A 13469-nucleotide genomic window follows, 5' to 3' on the forward strand; every position below is an offset into this window, starting at 1 on the left:
GGATCGAGCCCCGCATCGGGCTCCCTGCTCGGCCAGGAGCCTGCTTCTCCCTCTCCCATTCCCCCTGCTTGTGTTCCCTCTCTAGCTGTCTCTCTCTCTCTCTGTCAAATAAATAAAATAAAATCTTTAAAAAAAAAAATAGTACAGAATCGTAGTTGGGAGTGTAAGCTCTAGACCCAGATGTCTGGCATTTAAATCGCAGTCCCATCAGCTGCTTGATCACAGGCAAGTTACCTATCTGTGCCTCAGTTTCCTTACCTTGAAATGAGGATAGCAGTAGTACCTACCTCATATAGACTCTGAAAATTAAATAGATGAAGACATGGAAAGCATTTAGAAAAATGCCTAATATATAAGAGGCACCCAATAAATGTTATTTATCATGAAAATTCATAGCTTGATCCAAGTCAGGAAGTTTGTTTATTTTAAACTAATCACCATTCAGTGTTCACATCAACCTGACATTTACGGGACATGAGGTCACTTTTGAGCTGGTAGACCTTAGAGATCATCATTTCATCCCCTCGTTTTACAAAGGAGGTACTTTAGTGCTCAGAAGCCAGGACTAGAATCCAGAACCTTTCAGATCAAGTCGATGACAGTGGTGAGGTGAAAACCAGAGGCTTGGTGAAACATGGCTTAAAGCGATGTGGGAAGTGAAGGCAGTTGAGTTGCTCCCCTAAAGGTGGTAGTGGTGGTTTGCTGGTGCAGGAATGGTTGCCAAGTTCAAGGATTCTCTTCTGCCCAATACATTCACCAATGTGGGTATCAAGGCTCTGTAAGAACAACGAAAAGGGTAACAGTAGATTTCTGAAATCAGTCCACATTGCTTTATTTGAAGGTCACAGTGGCCAATACCATGACCAGAAAGCCAGCAATATGATTCTGGATTCTGGTTCTTCTCCAAGTCAGGAAGCTGCATCAATGTGCCCTCTTGCAGTGTATCTTCTCTTTACTTCTACATGCTGAGACCCACCAGACAGGAGGAGGACGTCTCTCTGGATTTTGGCACAGAGGCATACGGAATTCTAGCAGACTGAGTATCTCAGATTTCTAGCTCATGTACCACACATACATAGTAAGAAGCAATTTTTTTCTAAAATATTTAACTTAGGTGTCTGGCTTTAAAATTTATCCTAATATACTGTAACTGTTTTGCAGAGGGTTTGTCCAGTTAGATGTTGCTCAGCCAAATAACAAGAGTCCCTTTTCATATGTAATTCTGTTAGGAAGACCACTTACCACTTCTTCTCAAAGTAATAGGACCTAATTTAAAAATACAGGTTTGGTCCACTGGGTTCTGCTGTCTCTAACAGTAATTGGGAAGGGCCCCATTTAACTCAGGACTTTGAAAGATAAACGACTGGTTAAGAAACACAGAATGGACAGTAAAGAATGAACTATGCTGTTTTGCTAAGCTCGTGTTAATAGACCTAGAAGACTGCAAATAATATAAAGATAGATAGATGGGACCAGGATGGATCTGGGTCTGGTTTTAACCTATCAGAGTGCTTATTGGCAGGCAATGCTTTTTGTCAGAAGGGGTGACAGACTATCTCTTATTTCATTTCAGCTCTGTTGTTTAAGTAAAATATACTTAAAAGTATTTATTGGGGTGCCTGGGTAGCTCAGTCGGTTAAGTGTCTGACTCTTGATTTTGGCTCAGGTCATGATCTCAGGGTCATGAAATCGAGTCCCGAGTCCGGCTCCGTGCTCAGAGGGAAGTCTGCTGGAGATTCTCTCCCTCTGCCTCTTCCCTGGCTCATGCGCATGAGCTCTCTCTCTCTCTCTCAAATAAATAAATCTTTAAAAAATATTTATTAAACACCTACTCTGTGAGGGAAGCTGTGCTGTGCTCATTATTGTGGGTGTAAGGATAACTAAGGTGTGGTTCTTATCTTCAAGCAGCTTACTTTTGAAGGGGGGCTGGTGGAGGCCCTATGATCTCAGTCAGATAGGGATTATTTCTGTTGAGTTTTGTTTTGGTTTTGTTTTGTTTTGGAATTGTCCTTTCATTTCCATATTGATTCATCCACGGACAGCCTCCACTGGACCAGTTGCTTCTTGATATTGGAATGGTATAGAGTACCTTAGTTGGTTAGAGTTCAGTCTTTCACCATCAGATAGAATTAAGCTACTATGTATTTATTGCATTAACTATTTCTATTCTGACTTGCTATTGCACAAATCTAAGCAATGCAGGAAATGACAAAGTGAAAAAACCCTTTGACTAATGCTTTTTTTTTTTTTTGCCTATGATTGCTGAGGTGGGAAGAGGTTTATTTTTTTATTTTTTATTTTTTTTTATTGATTTATTTGACAGAGAGAGACAGCGAAAGAGGGAACACAAGCAGGGGGAGTGGGAGTGGGAGAGGGAGAGGCAGGCTTCCCGTGGAGCAGGGAGCCCGATGCGGGGCTCGATCCCAGGACCCTGGGATCATGACTTGAGCCGAAGGCAGACGCTTAACGACTGAGCCACCCAGGCGCCCCTGGGAAGAGGTTTATAGTTCACTCTGGCTTGGAGCAGTAAAGGAAAAACACACACACACACACACACACACACACACACGCACACACACACTCTCTCTCTCTCTCTCTCTCTCTCTCTCTCTCTCTTTCTCTCAAGGCTGGGTATTACCTGTCATTCTAAAGTCCTTTCCTTTTGGAGTGTATCTTGTCTCCCACAAGCAGTTAAACTCCCTCTGAAGTAGATAACATGTTTCTTCTCTGTGAAAAAGTACAGTGCTATTAGGCTTTATCGGTTTATGTATTCCCTATGTGAGTTACACCTAAATAAAGGTGTGTGAAGGTTGATTCATGGCTTATGAAGACTAGGTCATTAATTTGGTGTCCTTTCAATCTCAAGTAGTTGTGCATATTTAAATCTCATGTTTTTCTTTTATGTAAATATATATATATTTTTACCTTGTAGACAGAGCTTTTATAACATTCTCTTCTGGTCTGCATGAAATAAGTAGCAGAAATAGGACTAATGAGGTGTTTCTCTCCTTACAATCTCTCCCCCCCCTTTTTTTTTTAAAAGATACTATTTATTCATTTGAGAGAGAGAGAGACAGAGCACAAGCAGGGGGAGAGGCAGAGGGAGAAACAGACTCCCCGCTGAGCTGGGAGCCCTACATGGGGCTCGATCCTAGGACCTGGAGATCATGACCTGAGCCAGGCCAGGCCAGACGCTCAACTTTCTTTCAGCAATAACTTCTAAGTTTCATATGGGGCACCATGCCTTTTCCATCTGCTGTCTGTGTGGACCGGATGGGACTCCACCCATCATTTCATGGCTGTGTCTTGTTTCAAAGGCCTAAGACAATCACATCTCTATTGTCTGGCTCCAGTGATGAGTTCAGAGTAGGCAAATGACTAATGTGGGCTCATTGGAAGGAATCTTAGATTTTGGGGGAGAGATATGGGAAATAGACCTCTTTTCTTCTAGGCTCGGTATTCGGAGGAGGTGGGGCTGGAGCTGCTTATCGCCTCATGGAGTCTCAAATGAAAGCCAAGAGAGCAGAAGGCAATGCCAGATAAGGATTAAAAGAAGAACCTGTGTGCTGGTAACACCACTGATGAAGGTGAGTACCTAGGTGAAGCCACACCTCAGAGTCAGCCTTACCTTTGGACTTGTTAGTCAAGCAAAAGCCTTTTTTCTGCTCAAGCCTGTTTGGGTTGGATTTTCAGTCCTAACTGGAAAAACGTTGTAGATGAATAAGCTACGGTTTCAGTTTCAGGGCCCACAATTTCCCAATCTGGAAAGTGAAGGTGCTCTTCAAGTCTTTTATGGCTCTGAAGTCATGATTCCTTCTTGAAATTCTTAAGGGTCCTCTCAAAAGCATGTTGAGAGGCGATGCATATTCTTTTGGTGTCTGCCAGTTTGAGTTTACTCTTGGGTGTGGTGTTTCTTTCCGTTTGGCAAATGGTTGATAGTCCCAAGGCTAATAAAATCTTGGAAAGATTTATTGAAACCCAAGATTTTGATTCAGAAATAGCTAGGAAGTTCTAATCTTTGAAATATTAATAAAAACATTGAAGAACTCAGTCAAAAGTCCATACCAGCTAGGCTATAGCCCATCTAACAGGAATCTGTGTGCTAAATCCATGTGTTATTTTGGTACTAAATAATTTGTATTTTAATATGCAAACATAGTTCCCTCCATGATGATCAACATGGCTCCAAAAATGTAGTCATGAAGATTATGGTGCTTTGTTGTTGCAGTGTTAAGCAGAAATAATATATATTTTTGAAAGTATTATTCTAGTCACCATGCAGAGAAAAACATGTTTTTCACTTGTTAGAAGGAAATAAACCAGTTGTTACAATCCAAGTGTAACATTATATGCCGAACTGAAAAAGGGCTGAATGATGGGAGGAGAGCCACTTTAACACCATACCTCTCCTCACAGAAGAGAGCTAACTCTTCAAAATTGCTAGGTGAGGATGCTGAATGGATGGGAGCAAATTGCCAGTTGCTTTATGGCCATACTTGGTGATTATGAGATTTTATTGTATTTGATAAAATGGCATGAATATCCTATTTAAACTCTCATGACAAATTAAATGTTTGGGAGTGGTTTCTAGAAAGTAATTTTTTTACAGTGCCCTGAACACACCAGGGTGTTCCCTATTTCCACGCTTTTGTGTATGTTTCCCCCAGCCTGAAATGTCATTCCTTGCTTTCTGTGCTGAATGAATCCTTCATATATTCAAAATCTAGTGCATGTGTCTTATTTTCACTGGCTCCTCCTTTAGGCATTCCATTGCTCTGTCCATGGTCCACCACTGTTACCTTGTCTATGGTTTTTATTGTAGAATCAGTCAAAATTCATTTGCACTATTTCTTTTCCCCTGTCTCTGCCACTGGACTTTGAGGAGCTTGGATTCAAAGACTCCTCTGACTCTGCAAGTGCCCAACCATATGTTTGCTGGATGAATAAATACTCTTCATGGCCCTCGTGTGAGCAAACCTTCTACCTGTACTGATCACGGCTACCCATTTTGAACACCTAATAATGGCCAGGCAGTGTACAGAATTGTAATTTTATCTTTAACTCTGCTAGTGTGTATGATCTTTCTCTCCATTGTGTAGATGAGAAAACAGAGGCCCAGAGAGGTTTACAGGGTTGCCCAAGGTGTCACTGGTAAGTGACAGGGGATTCGGTCTGTGCTCTTTCCTCTACATAATATCTCCAACTTTGCTTGAAAGAGTTATTTAAAATTTTTTCTAAAATGCTTCCTTTTAAACATTCCCTGAATATTCCCTTAAGGGCTCTGTTTCCTGCTAGATTTGTGCTACCTGCTTCCGTCTGCAAAATCAAATAAGCCACTTTGTGCAGCTCCTTCCTCAGGAAATCTGGAAAACGGAGCTGTTCTTTCTAGGAACACTAACAATTCATCTCCATGTACTGGCACGGCTTATGATTTTCAGTTTAACCCATGCGGCCCCTATTCCTTGGGCCGGGGTTGTTAGCATATGATAAGTCTAAAAAAGTTTTTATTCCCGGCAAACAGAGTCAGGGAAGCAGAAGTAGGTTTTTGGAAAGGCTGGTTAAGAAAGAAGTTATTTCAGTAATTGAAGCCAAGCATTTTGATTAACATGATCTAATTCTTTGCTTTGCTCTGCCAGTGTGGATCTGGTCCACACCTGTTATATTCTGCAGTGCACTTTACCCCCGTGATTGCCAAATGCTGGCTTGTGAAATTCAGCCTGCTCAAGAAGGTTTTCATCAGTCAGAAACAGAGAGTAGTAAGAAAAAATAGAGGAGTGTGCACCTGAATATATATGTACCTATGCACAATATTCACACATGTCCTCAGAATCATTGGTTCCCTTTTTGGGGAGAATTGTGGTTTTTTTGGGGGTGGCGCAGAGGGAAGGGGAGAGAGAGAGAGAGAGAGAATCTTAAGCAGTCTCCCTGCTGAGTGTAGATCCCAACACAGGGCTGGATTTCACGACCCTGAGATCATGACCTGAGCAGAAATCAAGAGTCAGATGCTTAACCGGCTGAGCCACCCAGGCGCCTGAGAATTGTTCTTTATTCTGAGATTATTTCTTCCTATATCCTTTTGCCATTAAAACATATTTCTTTAAAGAAATTGTAGCATGAATAGAAGGTAGATAATTTTCTTAATGCCTCAACATGTCTGACAAAATGAAAATATCTTAGAAATCCCTATTTCATCACCTTGATTTTTTTTTTTTTTTAAAGATTTTATTTATTTATTTGAGAGAGAGAGAATGAGAGACAGAGAGCACGAGAGGGAAGAGGGCAGAGGGAGAAGCAGACCCCCTGCTGAGCAGGGAGCCCGATGTGGGACTCGATCCCGGGACTCCAGGATCATGACCTGAGCCGAAGGCAGTCGCTTAACCAACTGAGCCACCCAGGCGCCCATCATTCACCTTGATTTTTAAACAAATTTTATGAGGCCATGAAATTCCAGGGTTCTGGAACCATGTCGCACTTCCTTTTTTCCCTTGGTTCTTTGGCAATAAATAACAAATCTGCCACCAAAGAGGGAAGACTAATGTGTTCAAATTGATTTCCTCCTCTGTACTCTTGTCTCACGTGTTGTCTTTACCTTTCATTGGCAGTTAGAATATGATGCCTTGCATCAGTAGTGTAGATTTATGTCCTAGCTAATAAAATAGATTGTAACTGTGCCTACCGAAGGTAGGAAGCATCATCATTTTCTTTCGATGGACTGCTAGCATCTACACATGATAGATACTCAGCTGTTTTAAAATAGATTTAATGTCTGGAACTTGGGGGGAGGTGCTGGAAATTAATAAGATAACAATGACAATAGGTTAAAATTAATATTTATTAAGTGCTTCCCATACTCTAGGCACTATTTTAAGTATTCTATATGTGTGACTCATTTAATCCTTCCAACACCCACAAGGGCTAGGTTTCATTATTATCACCGCCTTCATTTTTCAGGGGAGGAAACTGGGATAACAGAGTGTTAAGTAACCTGTCTCTATTTTTACTTGGCAGTGGTGGGATTTGAACCCAAATAGGTTAAGCTTGAAAACTCAACATTCCCAAGCACCACAGCATGCTGCCTCCTGCAAAAACAGTTCTGACAGCCACCTCTGGAGAAGAATGAGGGTAGCTGCTGTAACAGTTGCAGGTGGCGATGTTGTAACCAGCATTAGTGTGATCCTGGTGCTGCATGGGTGCTAAGGGCTTTAGGTGCATTATTTCATGCTCACAACAGCCCTATGCAGTCTAGGCTCCTATTATCTCATTTTACAGATAAGGAAGCTGAGGCACAGAGGTCTTGCCCAAGTGACTTGCTCAAGACTGGAAAATGGCAGAACCTGAAACTTGAACCTTAGGTCTGTCTCACTCCAAACACCATGAGCTATGATGTTACACTTGGATGAGCCTAGGATTTGGGACCGGAAAATTCCATCTCGAGGCTCTCCAGTAGCAGAGCGGCCATGGCCATGTCACTGGGCTCTCTGAGATTGTTCCATCATCTGTTAAGTGGAGGAGATGTGTGTAAGATACTTAATAAGCTGTAATGTGCTGCTTAAATGTAATGTATTTATGTATGTGGCAGAGGCTTATTCCGCTTCCTGGTCCTCTGAGCATCTCTGGAGAATCAGAAAGCTCATTGCATTTCCTCTTGACTTCCTTTGCTAGGTTCCCATAACAGCAGGTACCTCAGAAAGATTTGGGCTCCTGTTGCTGAGTAGCTCTAGGAAATGTATTTCGAGTTGCCGATCACCTATAGCCACAGAAAGAAAATCAAGGCTGACAAGTACCATGCTCATTAGGCAGACACTCAGTTTTATCCAACCACAAAGATATTAGGAAAAGATATTTATAGCTGACCTTTCAAGATTAATAATTCTCGTGAAAGAGAAACTGTGGTAGTCAACGCCATTTAAAAAAAAAAATCCTGAGCATTGAAGGAAATAATTATTTTACTGTTTGTAGTACATTTTGTTACATTTATTAAAAATTTAATAAAATGCATATGCATATCTATCACACTTAAAAGACCATCAATAAGGTAAAATCAGTTCACTCTGCTTCTTTAAAATTGAATCGTGACATTCTTATTAATCCTCGTTATTTTGTTATTTTCTTAAAAATATATGCATTTATCCTGTAATTTCAGAAAGTAAAATTCTATAACAATCAGTTAATTAGAAACCCAAAAATGGATCTTTTAGGCACGTTAAAATGAACTGCTAAAGCATTCATGATTTTAAATGTTAGGAAATAAAAATAGGAAAACATAAGAAATTAACATGTTCCTTTTTAACTTTTGATCTTCCCTGTTCTTCCTTTTGACTCCATATTCGGATTGACAATCTCATGTTTATGTATCACGTGTCTAGTGAAGATCTTCCGGGCTTAGCTTTTTGTCTGAAAAAGGCAAGGATTAGGAGAATCCATTTTGTCTTCAAATAAATGCATTCTCATTGAGGCAACTTCAGTTCAGAATCCTTATACTGTAAGTAATTGAATGTTCTGTGCTTTGAACATAAAGTATGCTGTACAGTGAGTGAAAAAAACCCACAACCTTTCTAAATAGGAGTAACTTGAGTTTTGGAGATGGTTGAGGGTGAGGATGGAGGCACACAGGACACAGTGTAAGTTAACATTGTGGAAATACTTGCTTAAGTACATGTTGCTTCTGGTTTGTTGTTTTTGGTGGAAATAAAAAGGTCATTATAATAAGCTGAAAAACAATTTAAAATAATTTTGTAAATACAAGAGCATTTCCTGAATAGAAATACCTCATCCTATCTTTTTAAAACTGTAAATTATTATAAAAGGATTTCAAAAAGATTTTTATAAAATAGTTGCCATTAACATACCAAATACCCATTTTATTTATGCATATTCCTTTCAAGTCTTTGTTTACATATTATAATAAGAATTTGCAATTTTATATTATTTTAAAAATTTGATATGACATTACATTTACTCCATTATTATCATTACTAAAGTCTGCATAGTTCCTTAATTTGGTTAGTCACTACTTATTTAACCATTTCCTTATGCTTTTGATAATTAGGTTTTTGTTCATTTGTTTTGCTTTTCTAGAAATGGCAACTACATATTCTAGGTTTTCTAACTATTTTGTTCAACTGTCCTTATAGTTTTCTTCGTATCTGTGTATCCTGCTTTTTACTTTAACAAGTATGGTCTTGATAATCATAATTAATAATACAGGTCTAATATGCTTACAGAAGTTTTTGCTGTGCTGAGGTCATTGTTATTGTTTTTTATTCTTTGTTTTTTTTGACAAATTTTCTTTCCTCTGCCTGAGTTCCTTCTTTTGCCATATTCTCATGATGCAGTCCTATTAATTATTAATGCCCAACTTAAATATTTTTTTGCTGAGATTTTCATTGGTATTTTCTAGCCTGGGTTGTTACTCTGTCATTTTACATTATTTCTTTGTGGCAGAGAGTACATAGTAGTGCAGTTATGTTTAATTTCAAAAATGTACTGCCCTTACAACACTGTGCATGAATTGAGGACAAGCCCCGAGTGTATTTTGTACAGATATCCTAACTTTGTAGAACAGTTTTGGACAAATTCAACATTGATTAAATAATTGAATGAATTAAATAGAAGAGCTTACCAGGGCTTAGATGGGTGGAAGAAGAAATAAAGCATTGTATTACAGGAGTTCAGGGCAAGGAGAGACCATTAGGGGCTGGAGGAGAAGGAGAAGGGGAAGGGCCGGAAACCTGTTTCTATTGAGCTTTGTTATGTACCAGGCGCTGTGCCAGGTACTTTACATACCTGATATCATTTAACCCTGAGAACAACTCTTGAAATAGGTTGTCACTCTTATATTGCATACTACAGATAAAAAAAAATGTTCGTAGAGACTGAGTAATTACAAAAGTTCACTCCATCAGTAAGTGCCGGAGTTGGACGAGAGAGTGGAAAAGGGGCGTTTCACCGGAATTCAAAGAAGGGATGGATGGGTCGATACCAAGAGGCACATGCACAAACACAGATAGGACTTACCAGCTAGTGTTTATAGGTTACCGAGGCCAACCTGGCCAACCTGGAGAGTTTGAAAGCGGGTGGGAGATTGATAATCTGTGTTCATAGTGTCATATACTTTGAGAATCATTAAGTCATTAAGGCCTCTGTCAGAGTGGGAGGGATTAAGGTTCTGCTGAGGGGTGTGCCTGTATAAATAATGGTTACAACTAGGTTGGCCTGGGCAACTCCTGATACCCAAGGCAGGTCATATTTTCACTACTGTTCTGTTACCAGATGATTATGCTTGAGCCTATAGGAATTAGTTTACATTGCCAAGAGCCTTTGGGAATGCCCAATTGAGAGTCGTAATGAAACAAAAGTGGTAGTTGAACTAAGGAAAATAGTTCAAGATAGAAAGAAGGCTCTGATACTTGAAGGATTACATTTTACATTAAAATGCATTATTTAAAAGGGAAAAGAGAATTAACAAAAGTTGTTAATACATTTCCAATTTTCTTCTCTTAGGAGCATTTATAAAATGAAATACAACTTTCAGGGATGGGGGATGTCTTCATCCATTCAGGCTGCTATAACAAAAATACCACAGATCAAATGGCTTAAAAACAACAGAAGTTTATTTCTCACAGTTCTGGAGGCCAGAAGTCCAAGATCATTATGCTGGCAGATTTGGTGTCTGGCCAGGGCCTGCTCCCTGGTTCATAGACAACTATCTTCTAGCTGTGTCCTCACCTGAGAGAAGGGGCAGGAGAATTCTGTGGGGTCTCTTTTATAAAGGCACTAATCTTGTTCATGAGGGCTCTGTCCTCATGACCTAATCACCTCCCAAATGCCCTACCTCGTTATACCATCACATCAGGGATTAGGTTTCAACATATGAATTTTGGGGGGAACACAAACATTTAGTCTGTAATAGGTGGTTATGGGCACCCTTTATCTTTGAGATTTTGGGTCCTCACCATCACTATCATCACCACCATCAACAAACATGGCCCTGTTGATGTACAACACTGGTCACCAGTGGTTACACTAAGAAGCATACGGCCCAGTTTCTGTTCTTGAAGAGGTAATAGGATATATAGGGAAAACGGTAAGGAAACTAACATTTATTTAGCACTTTCTATGTGCCATCCATGTATAGCAAATATATCACATGAGTGGAGACTTAAAAATACTGCTGTGTTCAAAATAAGTCAATCAGAGAAAGACATGTATCATATGATCTCACTGATATGAGGAATTCTTAATCTCAGGAAACAAACTGAGGGTTGCTGGAGTGGTGGGGGGTGGGATGGATGGGGTGGCTGGGTGATAGACATTGGGGGGGTATGTGCTATGGTGAGCACTGTGAATTGTGTAAGACTGTTGAATCACAGATCTGTACCTCTGAAACATATAATACATTATATGTTAAAAAAAAAAAAGAAGAAGATAGCAGGAGGGGAAGAATGAAGGGGGGAAAATCGGAGAGGGAGATGAACCATGAGAGACTATGGACTCTGAGAAACAAACTGAGAGTTCGAGAGGGGAGGGGGGTGGGGGGATGGGTTAGCCTGGTGATGGGTATTAAAGAGGGCACGTTCTGCATGGAGCACTGGGTGTTACTCGCAAACAATGAATCATGGAACACTACATCAAGAACTAATGATGTAATGTATGGTGATTAACATAACATAATAATAAAAAAAAATACTGCTGTGTTGACCCCTGGAATTGGGGCACGGAAGTTGTTTTAGCAAGAGGAGAATCTTTGTTTAGAAAACATTTTTGGGCTACTTTGGTGGTAGAAAGTGGGGCTTGGAGGACTGGTCTGGAAGAAGGCTGTTATAGGGAGATGGCAAAAGTGAAAGTTAAACATTTGGGGATCTGAGAGGAAGATGTAGTGCTTCTGAAATGAAATATACAGGTGAACCTTTGGTTTAATCCAGATCCCGTGCTTATATATGCTTATACGCAAACAGTCTAAGCAAGTAGGACTAGGTAAAGGAGTTTTCAATTCCAACTTGGAGAGGTGAAAGTCATAATTTAGGGCATTCCTCAAACATATAAAAGCTGTTCAGAAGGTACTGGGGGAGCCAGAATATCATAGGCCTACTACAAATAGACATCCTTTTTGAATATATTTCTATCAGTTTTTTTCTTGATTATAGAGACCCATGAAAAATAGTGCCCAAGGGCCACTTTGTACAGAAGTACTGGCTGTGCATTGCACAACTTGTCAGAGTGTGCCATTCATATAGACTCTGAGATGAATGGCTCCCCTAGAGTTGTGCAGCTTGGAAGCCCTCAGGGTGCTCCGTGCATTTACAGTTTTAATTAGTAAGAAAAAGCATTATTGAGTGCCTGGTGTGATTCAGGTACTGTCCTGCAGGACTGTGGAACAGTCCAGAGCATGGACTTTGAGATCTAATAGTCCTGGCTTTGAATTTCACGTCTGCTATGTATTAGTCATGTGGCATGAACAAGTTATTTGAACTCTTAGAATCTTACTTTCTCTGTCTGTAAAATGGAGGTGCCTATATTTAACTCATTAAGTTGTTATATGTGCCTAGCCCAGGGTGAGCATGTGGGAAATTGTAGCTGTAATTATGATTCACCAGCATTATCTTATTTAATCCCCATTACAATCTTATAATTTAGCTCTTACTCATGGGGAAGCTAAGGTTCAGAGAACATAGCACTTACCCAGGACGACTGTGGGGTGGCAGAGCATGGATTTACATTCATGTTTGGGAGCATGTGCTCATTCTACACAGTTGCGTTGATTTTTACCAATTTCTAGGGGTGAATCTTCAATCTAAAGTCCTTTTCCTCTGAGCCTCTCTTGCCATGTCCAACATAAATATTAATGCAGTTACCATCTGCCACTGTGTAAAAACACTTGGTCAAATCTATTTTAGCAAATGAAGCAAAATTGCCTTTTGTTTGGTTTAGTGTATGTGTGTGTATTGCTTTCTTTTGATTATCCAGTGTGTTTTTGAAGTGGAGTCTTGGTTACCTAGGGAACTGGCATACAACACCAGTATTTTTTTTTTTTTAATGAGAGTTCAAAGTTAGAATTGTTGGCTGCATTTCAACTGGTGACCTCTTTATTGACCGAAAAGTAACATAATTTTACTTTTTTATATAAAAATAAAATTAAAGGTGGGAGAAAATTAAAGGAGTTGATGAGGGTTGGTGAACAATAAGAATTTTTCAGTTGCACACATTCTGCTTGTAGTTGGAAGCTAGCTAATAAATAGCTTTATTCCGGGTTGTATAATTTACACATAATTCTTATTGCTTTGGGACATGTTTTATATATTTTTAAATGGGAATAAATTTCACATGCCATGTTTTAGGAGATATGTAGCCATTAATGGTTTTATGTTCCTTTCTGGAGTGGCACTATAATAAAGTCTATGAGACTCTCCCTAGACTTATCTTTTTTCTTTCTTTCTTTCTTTTTTTTTTTTAGAGAGCGAAAGAGAATG

The 13469-nt window shown here is 39.6% G+C and overlaps 1 long non-coding RNA gene across 1 annotated transcript; it reads left to right on the forward strand.

Annotated features, from left to right (window-relative positions):
- The first annotated feature begins 991 nt into the window (after nt 1-991).
- On the forward strand, nt 992-4942 carry LOC116629870. Its single transcript, XR_004298837.1, has 3 exons — nt 992-1078; nt 3452-3587; nt 4883-4942. It is a non-coding gene; the product is annotated as an uncharacterized LOC116629870 (long non-coding RNA).
- Nucleotides 4943-13469: the final 8527 nt, after the last annotated feature.

This window comes from Phoca vitulina, unplaced genomic scaffold (genome assembly GCF_004348235.1).
Source record: "Phoca vitulina isolate PV1807 unplaced genomic scaffold, GSC_HSeal_1.0 scaffold3, whole genome shotgun sequence".
NCBI lineage: Eukaryota > Metazoa > Chordata > Mammalia > Carnivora > Phocidae > Phoca > Phoca vitulina.